The 9,910-nt window shown below is 36.8% G+C and overlaps 1 protein-coding gene across 1 annotated transcript in view; it reads right to left on the reverse strand.

The window, feature by feature from the left end:
- The window catches only part of LOC122641548, a 33,030-nt gene extending 25,956 nt beyond the window's left edge, over positions 1-7,074 (reverse strand). The window contains exons 1-2 of the mRNA XM_043834818.1: positions 7,050-7,074; positions 5,854-5,862 (exon numbers count right to left, since the gene is read on the reverse strand). The gene's annotated coding sequence lies outside the window, so the exon portion shown is untranslated. The remainder of the gene's footprint in view (positions 1-5,853; positions 5,863-7,049) is intronic.
- Positions 7,075-9,910: the final 2,836 nt, after the last annotated feature.

Consider the following 9,910-nt stretch of genomic DNA (forward strand, 5'->3'; position numbering starts at 1 on the left):
TTCAGCAACACTAGACCTTTCACTGGATGTTTGGAATGTCCAGTGAATCATCCAGAGAATTCTCCTTTGCTATTTTTGCTTTAATTCTTCCCAAAGGCCAAGGCCTTCGCATGGGCACCTCCCCCACATGTCTACTAAGTCATTATAAGTATGAATATGTGCATGGCCTCCAGGAATGTAACAAGGAGTTATTACCTGGAGTTGTACATCTGGTGATGCATGATGCAGTTGCATGGTGCTGGGATTCTCCTCCATGTTGGTATGTAGGATGTCATCAATGGGGGCACCTCACTATACTCAACTACTGGGTTGATGCATCATAGAGTACTGGTGTATGTGACCTCAGCCTCCTGACCTATGAGCAAGGTTTCACTCAGATTGGGGCAGGTTTAGCAACTTATACTCTGGAGATATTTGAAACACCATCTCTTACCATATAGATGTAAATAGATATTTGATATTGGGGACCAACTTCTACAGACATAGAATCAATGCTGGTACCAAACTCTATCTCATGGCTCATGTGCATAAACCCAGGGCAGATGAGGTCAAAGAAACCTGTTTTCTTTGAGTAACATGTAGTGTATCCTAATCCAGAATCAAGGACACAAGTAACACAAATATTAGATAGACAATTGATTGCAGAGCAAATTTGCCTCATCATGTGCTGTTAGTTAAAACAGAGTGCCACCCAAGAACAACATGCCCTAATAACTCAGCTGCCTTCATGTACAGTCAAGAAATTGAGTACATAATGTATTCAAATAAATCCAAACAAGAATTTGCAAACTAGAAAGGAAGTCATATAAGTGACTAGACGACATTGTTGAATTATATTGATTTGAGACTGAGTACATATCAATCTCTAAGTAGAGGCTGAATGTTGGAATCATCCATATCCAAAGTTCTGGCCATATTGCCTTGAATGGCAAGAGGAGTAATAGAGAGCGGGGAATCAAAGGAAGAGAAACTTTCTTCATCCCTTATGATGAATACACAGTTTATACTAGAGGCTGACTATTATCCATTCTGAAGATACAAAGCATTAACCTCTAGAAAATATCAAAGGTTGCTGAACAGATGTAGCAAGTGTAGAGATATAGGCTGTAAAACTATGATGGGACAATTATTTATTCCATACTAAACATGACCATGAAACCTTGAAGGAAGTATCTTATTCTAAATTGGAAATAAGAGTTTTTTTATCATCAATGTTTATGTTTAAATCCCCCCTCCTTGAGATGCATGTTTAGAATTTATAATGAAGCACTAGCATTCATATTAAGTTTGCTCTGCACACTTCACAATCAATAACCAACATGTATTTTACAAAGAGTAGAAGTCCTACTCTAACCTATCCTTGCTTACAATACAAACCATTACATGTTAACACAAAATTAAAATACAGAGAGATGGTCTGTGCACATAAATTTATTAGCACATACAGATAATTATTTTGAATAATTAACAGTAAAATCAAACTTTAGACTGATGAATTAATTTTGAACCAATTAGGATGCTACTTATGTCCGCCCTACATGAGCAAACTTCTCAAAATACACATAGTCAAACAGAAAATCATATTACTGAAACCAGATTTAAACTAGTTGCAAGAGCAAATTCCTACCTAATCACAATACACCTTAATGAGTTCATGACTAATAATGTAGAGTTACAAAATTACCTTTGTAAATACTATTTATCTTTATTCCCTGTGATTTTCAGATGTTGGTAAGAACATCCTAACTACATACTTGCTCGATGGGTGGGGTAGTTGAAACCCAATATAAAGATGTACCCAGTGCACGAGGAACCTGCCATTATGGGTCTGGGGAGAGTAATAATATACACAGTGATGTAGATTCATCACCAAAATAAGCTTGTTTTATTAAGAACTAGGGTTGGGTTATATATGTGTTGGGCCTTTGATCCCATAGGTTTTCTATATAATAGGCCACTTTTATGGGCCTAAAATATGGGTAATTAGGTTGCATATGGGATTCCTTAGTTTTATTTTTATGTAATTAGCAGTCATGTGATCACTTAAGTGATCATGTGACCTGGTTAAGTGGTCATGTGACTTTTTAAGTTGGGCTGGATTAGGACTTTATAAGTCCAGCCATGTTTTGAGTCTGTTTTCTATGTTATTTCACTTTTTTAGTCAGTTTAGGTTTCCTAATAGATTAAGGATTGAGTTAGGCCTTTTCTCTTTAGTGTGAGAGTCTACTTTCCCTTCTTTTATATAAGGTTGTAAGGGCAAGTATTGAACACGAATTTTGATATAATGAAAAGCTTTTTCCTACTCTTCTTCTTCATTAAAGATTTTTGTCTTGTGTTTGATCAAGGCTGGTGGGATCAATGATTGATCCAATTGACACCTTGCGGTGGGAAGTTCGGGTGGTTCGTTGGTGGGATTGGTGTTTGATCCAAATGATACCTTGCAATGTGAAGCCCGGGTGGTTCTTTTAAAGCTCTCCTTCAAGTTCAAGTTCAAGAACTGATTTTTATTCAAGTTCCTCCATCAACAAGCTGCTACCAATAATTTCTTCCATTTCAAGTAAGTTGGAAGCATGCCCATCCCCATCCTTCTTCTTCTAATCCTCTAAACCATCAAAACCTAAACCATCAAAACCTATTTTTAACCTAACAGATTCACTTGTTCATAACAGATCCTGGTTTACTAACTTTTAGTTGGTCTCTTACCAATCCAGGTCTACATTATGTAAACGGATCGAATACGGATCAGATGTGATCAGATCTAGATATTCCCTAATCGGATACAGAAGTAAATTGAATTCGGATTTTTGACTATCTATTTAAATCCCTAACTTGTGTAACCTGGACCTTCCTCCCCCGAAAATGAATACGAATGCAAATCAAATTTGGATTGTCGAATATTTGTTTACATACCTAGTCTTATTCAGTCCTAGAGTATTAACTTCTTTTAGAACAAAATGAAAAGAGGTATAATTGAAGGAGGAGTTTAGCAAGGGCTGAATAAGAGCTTTGAACATTTCACAGTTTTGCTACCTCAGAATCTAAAGGTGGATAATTCTGCAGTACTCCTTTTAGGTAAGGAAAATATGCTGGTGACACTGCAATGGATCACAAGTCAGACTTGGAGTTCTAACAAAAAGAACTAAAAGTCAAGGGTCATAGATATTAAATATCATACATCAATCAAATGGTGCTTTGTCACATAAAAATAAGCAAACAATTAATAAACAATACTCACTCTTAACTGATGCAAATCGAACGCATGAGAGCTCATCCTTCAATTCTCCATCTGTAAAAGCAGTAGCATGTCATTCATAGTAAAAAGATTTCTTTAGAAGTGATTTCAAAGATGCTTGAACCTTAAACCTGAAAGCCTTACATAAGTCACATATTACATATAACACTTCACCACCATGTTGCAATTTTTTCTCTCATAAAACTTAAATCTAAACAGAAATACCATTTATATAGATAAGATGAGTGCAACGGAGATGAGGATGTTGAGGAGGATTTGTGGCAAGATCAAGAGAGATAGAGTAAGGAATGATTGTATTAGAAACAAATTGGGAGTTGCACCAATCCAGGACAAGCTTCGTGAGAGCCGCTTGAGGTGGTATGGTCATGTCCAACGGAGACCTACGGATGCATCAGTAAGGAAGAGTGACCAGATTCAGTTTGACGAAGCTAAAAGAGGTAGGGGCATGCCTAAGATGACTATTGGAGAAGTGGTAAGAAACGATATGCATGTGGTAGGGCTAGATCCTAGTATGACCGCAGATAGAATTGTTTGGAGGACTAGGACCCGTGTAGCTGACCCCTTGTAGGGGAATGTTCCTGGGATGCTGTTTTGACATTTCTCCTTTACTTATTTTCTATTCTTCTTCCTTTTACTTCTTGTACTTCTTTTTACTTCTATTATTTCTTTTACTGTCATAGCCTCTTCGGATCCATGTAGCCGACCCCATTTAGTTGGGATAAGGTTATGGTTGTTGTTGTTGTTGTTGTAATTGCTACTAACCCATTTAACCATTTAAACTGGTAGTTAGAATGTTTGAACTGCCAACAACTAGGCCTGAACAACTTGCTAGCTGTTCTATTTTCAAAACCAATTAATGTTTGAAACATTCAATTTATCAATAGGAAGAGAATAATTATCAAGTTCTTTTTCACCAAAAAGATGCACAGTGTGTAGAGACTCTTTTTCTCTAGAAAGATGCATAGAATGCAGGGAATGAGAAGAAAATAGAATAACCAACTAATGTTCACTCACAGGTACCTTCAGAAGTAGAAATTGATAAAGTTGTCTAAGTATTTGAAAGAAATTGACCTTGGTCGACAAATCTGTAGATCTGAATAGAAAAAATATTTGCCTTAGCTGCATTGGCCAATAACAGTAACTTAATAGCCTCATAATTTTCTTGCCTAAGAATTAATAAACCAGTAAAGCCAAATCATCCATGACAGAAAATGTAGGTTTTAAATTCTTTAGCAGAAGTGTTGTCTTGCATTCAAATATTGAATCACATGAAATTTCCATATTAAAGTTTGATTTGTCACTTTTCCAAACCCTTCACAAAGATAAGAAAAAAAAAAATTTGTGATGCGTTCTCAAAGATAAGAATTCACTCATGTCTAATGCATAATCATTGATTGAGGTAGATCCAACAATTGAATTCGTCAATTCTTTGAAATCAACTTACAATGTTGGGGCACATAAAATCACCTGTTGGTTGGCTCAAAAACTACAATCTTAGGGAAGGTAAATCAGCCCTTAAGCATCACAGAGATAACGATGAAACTATCCGTTATAAGCGTATAACCGCTCCACTATTATGTAAGTAACATGGCCTTTCTTGCAAAGCTAAGTTCCCTATTAATGCTGAATTTATCTTAGCTGAAGTGAGTTAATTCATAGCAAATTCTAAATAAAGTTGCTTCCTGCATTGAATTTTGCTTCAAATCAGTACCAAAATATGTCAAGTAGAGACTGACATCTAAAAAATCAAAAAAATTATTTATGAATACACTGGAGAAACTATGAATCGTAGCAATATGGAAAAATGTATCCTGAGTAATGGGAAGGTGAGAAATCAATGTTGCTTATGTTAAATAATGACAATTGAAATTTAAATATTAGTAACTTGTTTTGCCAGCTTGGTGTTAAATTTAATCATATGAAACGAGTTATAATAAACTGGAAGGCTGCAAGGGTTTCCTAATCATTTTTGGCCATGTTGTTTCCTTTAGGCCCGAGGAGGATAAAACTTCCAATATCCTGTGGTTCATGATAATACAATCCTTCCAATAGGCATGATCAACTTTGAGGAAGATAATAATTTTCAATTCTTACTTCTCAACAATTAGTTAATTGACACTTCTAGCCATATCATTATGGTTCTGAAGATCATAACACAGACATAATTAATCCCTTATTTGAACAATAACCAAAAAAAAAAAAAAAATAGAAATATCTCCAGAGTTACAAAACATACATCAAGAGAAGAACAGAATGGCTTCACAGATAACATATAATTATAAGGCCCCCTTTTAGACCTTGGATTTCCAATATTAATAGGAATGTGGAGGAAATCCTCTATCTTATCCTGGGCTCTTCTACTCTTCATAGCCATGTGGTGCTCCTTCTCCCTCTATGAGGCCCCCTTGGAGACTGTCATGGTGTTCTTTGATGCTACAGTGTCTCCAAACCAAAAGCCTTGCTTGCACACACACACACACACAAATTGGGGTCGGCTACACGGATCCTTGCCCTCCAATCAGCTTTATTCGATGTCATACTAGAAACAAGACCTAAACTACGCATGTCCTTACTCATCACTTCTCCTAGAGTCATTTTAGGCCTGCCCCTAGCTCTTTTAGACCTTCAATCTGAATGAAGTCACTCCTCTGAACTGGAGCATCCGACGGACTCGGTCAAACATGGCCATACCACCTCAAGTGACTTTCTTGAAGCTTATTTTGAATCAGGGGTACTCCCAAACCCGCTCTAATATGGTCATTCCTTATTTTATCCTTCTTGGTTTTGCTGCTCATCCATCTCAACATCCTCATGTCCACTACACTTAGCTTATCTATATGACACTTCTTAACGTCCCAACACTTCGCCCTATACATCATAATCAATCTTATGACTGTCGTGTAATCTTTTATTGTAAGCTTTAAAGGAATCCGTTGATCACATAACACTCTAGATGCACCTCTCCACTTCAGCCATCCTACTTTAATCATCTGAGAGACATCATCTTCTATATCACCAACCTTACTGATGATTGATCCAAGATACCTAAGGGCGTATTTGGTTCAGTGAACCAATTGGTGCTGCACCAATAGATTCATGATTTCGAATTAAAAAAACTGTTTGGTTCAAAATGTTGGTGAACTGATCCGGGTTCATGAATCTACATGATTCACCTTTTTCCATGTAAAGGTGAATTATTTTTGGGTCCACCTATTTGATTCAAGAAAAATTAACCCTAGTATAAATACGCCTGTTATTTTATGCATCTATCTTGATTCCTACCCATCGAGCTGAAGAACGAAAGCCTTGACTCGCTGTTCGTCGTTGTCAAAGGGAGAAGAAGGCTGAAGAATGAAAGCCTCAACTCGCTGTTCGTTGTTGCCGATGGGAGAAGAAGGCGAAGGGAGAAGAAGGTCGTCGTTGCCGAAGGGAGAAGAAGGCAAAGGGAGAAGAAGGCCGTGGAACCGCAACTGGAACCTGCAACTGGAGAAGAAGGCGAAGGGAACTTGCAATTGGAACCTACAACTAAGGTAGATCCAGATTCATTCAGATCTCTCTCTCTTATTATCTCTCTCTATCTCTCTCTGCAAGAGGAGAAAGATCACTAGGGTTTAAACAATGTAGATTTGAGTTTCGATTTTTGGGATTACAGGTCAGATCGGGTTTCATTTTTCATACCTGAAATCAAGGGTAAGTGTACATACCTGAAACATTTAGATATTCTTCTTATTTTCCTTCCTTTGCTGCAGAGAAATTTTTGTTTTTTTTTTGGTAAATTGCTCCTAGGAGTTCATTTTTCCTCTCTCTCTCTCTCTCTCTCTCTCGGTAAATAAGACAACACAATGGAATGAACGGAAAGGACCCTTTTCTGCTCCTCTCCTTGGATCTTTCCTGTTGTTTTATATTGACAAGAAGCATAAAAAGTTCTTTTTATGAACTCACTTCCTCCCTTCTTCTTTTTTCCAAGATAATAGTAAAGAGAGAGAGAGAGAGAGAGAGGCAGTCTTTTTCATTAAATGGGTTCTATTTTCTTTAAAATCCTTGAGCTCTGCAATATATCTTCATGGACATTGAATGAATGGTGCAAAAAACAAGGATTCATGACACCCTAGAAGAGGGTGTTAAAGGGTTTTAAAGTGTGTGAGTTGATATCTTATTTAGTTATTGATGGCACTTTTCTTCTCTGTAAGTAATATGAGCAGCATTTTACCTCAAAAAAAAAAAAAAAGTACTATGAACAGCATTGAATGAATGAAAATGTCAATTGGTGGTAGGGGCCCGGGGGAAATAAGCAGAGAAGAACCCAGAAAAGTATATCCCAGTAAAGCAAAAGAAGTGTAAAGTCATTAGAGCAGAATCTTTAATACCGAATCACATGTTTTGTCCTAGCACAACAGAAAGTCTTTAAGCTAGTGGAACTTCATGTCTGAAATGATTTCTTGAGAGGGAGAAAGAAAGAGAGAGAGAGAGAGGGTGGGCCATTAGTTAGAGAGACCCAGGGCACTAGGATTGGAGATATAAAAGCAAATGCATTACTATTCAGCATCTAGTATTGTCTAGTAGTCCGACAGTATTATTATTGTCTAGTATTGTCTAGTTGTCACTTTCTTCTCATAGAAGCTTCTTTGAAAATTCTTGTAGTAAAAAGGACTGCTGCACACATCAGTCTTTGTAAAGTGAACTAAATAGATGTGAACTAATAGTTTTCTTTACTTATTGTCCATTCTTTAGCCTTGTTCTTTTTTCTAGTTCTTTATTTCTTAACTAATAATTTTGTAGCCTTGTTCTGTCTCTACATACACTAATGACTAATAGCTATCAGTGTGTGTAAGATTGAGCAGTGTGAAGTCAATTTCCCTTCAATACATGGACTTCAATTTTCTATTTAAAGCAGTGAAGACCCTTTTTTTTAGCATACAATGAATATTATTGTCCTTCTCATTAAGAATACCTATAGCTGGCATTTACTTGATCAGTTATTTTTGTCTAGCAGTTGCTTCCTTCATAAAGTTGATGTGGATAAATTTTGATCATGTATCTTTGTTTTATTTAAGTGTGAAATTGAAGAAATAGAATGCTCTGTGGAAGATGGATTATTTTAGGTTTTCTATTTATTTACTTTTATTTTCTTAGCTCAGAGGGTTAGATTACGAGTTGGGAATAGTATATGGTGGTGGTGTTACAGAGGTTGGGTTTTCGGAGTCACTAATTGGGATATTTGTGAATATGCAGATCCGCGAATAGATGGATAATGAGCAATGGAACGATGAGGCTTACCAGAAATGCAGGAAAATAATTGTCTTAGCTGCTATAGCAGCTGACAAATATTGTAAGTTGTACCTCAGTAAGGACCCATATCACGGCGAAGCTCTCCGTGTTCTAGTTGAGATAGAGAGAATTATTGGTGTATCCGACACCACTTGTCGACCTCTAATTAGGATGAGTAGGAGGGCATTTTTTAGTTTAGCTGAAATGGTTAGGCATAGGGATTTTCTCTATGATAGCAGATCTGTGACAGTGGAGGAACAACTAGTCATTTTTTTACACACAATTGGCCACAATGCCAAGAACCGAGTCGTCTTACACCAATTTGGTCATTCGGGTGAGACTATTAGTAGGTATTTCAACCGTGTTTTGTGTGCAATACTTCAACTGCATACAGAACTATTGAAACCTCCAAGATCTACAACTCAGCCCAAAAAATACTAACGGTACTTCAACAACTGCATTGGAGCCATAGATGGTTCGCATATCCCTGCATGGGTATCAGTTGATCAACATCGAAGATTTCATGATAGGAAGGGGAATATATCACAGAATATCTTAGCTGTCTGTGACTTCGACATGAGGTATACATATATACTTTCAGGATGGGAAGGTTCTGCATCAGATTCTCGAATACTAGATGATGCCAACCACAAGGAAGGAGAAGAAAAGATAGTTGTAACTCGAGTTAAGTACTATCTTGTTGATGCTGGGTTTGCTAACCAAGTGGGCTTCTTGAGACCATACCACAATGTTCGTTATCATTTGAAAGAGTGGTGTAACTCCGAACATGCACCAGCTAATGCGAAGGAATTATTTAACTTGAGGCATTCTAAAATGAGAAATGTAATTAAACGTTCATTCTCTCTATTGAAGTCCAGATTCAAGATACTGAAAAATCAACCAGAATACCCTTTCAAGACCCAATCCTAGATTGTGATAACATGTGTTTTGCTACACAATCATATTCTCACTAAAAATACTGTTGAAGAAGAGGAGTGGCTTGCACAAGAAGAACTGGAAAATTCAGCCAATAATGAGAATGAGAATCCTGAACAAATGGCAATTGATGACGAGGTTGATGAAGATTACAACAATGTTGACATGAATCAATTCAGAGACGAGATGGCAGGTAAAATGTGGGATGAGTGGGTCGAAGGTTACAGTGAGGAGGAAGAAGAAGAAGAAGAAGAAGAATCCGATTAGATTTTATTTATGTGCTTTGTAAACATTTGGGTTGTTATGTAATTTGATAGTACAATGGGTTTGTTGAAACAATTGGTTTGTTATGTAATTTAATGGTACAATGGGTTTGATATGTAATTTTATGGTACAATGGGCATGTGGTTCTTATGTCATTACATTGTATGTGGTACCTTATTTCATTTGTGG

This window comes from Telopea speciosissima, chromosome 10, assembly GCF_018873765.1.
Source record: "Telopea speciosissima isolate NSW1024214 ecotype Mountain lineage chromosome 10, Tspe_v1, whole genome shotgun sequence".
In the NCBI taxonomy this organism is placed as follows: domain Eukaryota; kingdom Viridiplantae; phylum Streptophyta; class Magnoliopsida; order Proteales; family Proteaceae; genus Telopea; species Telopea speciosissima.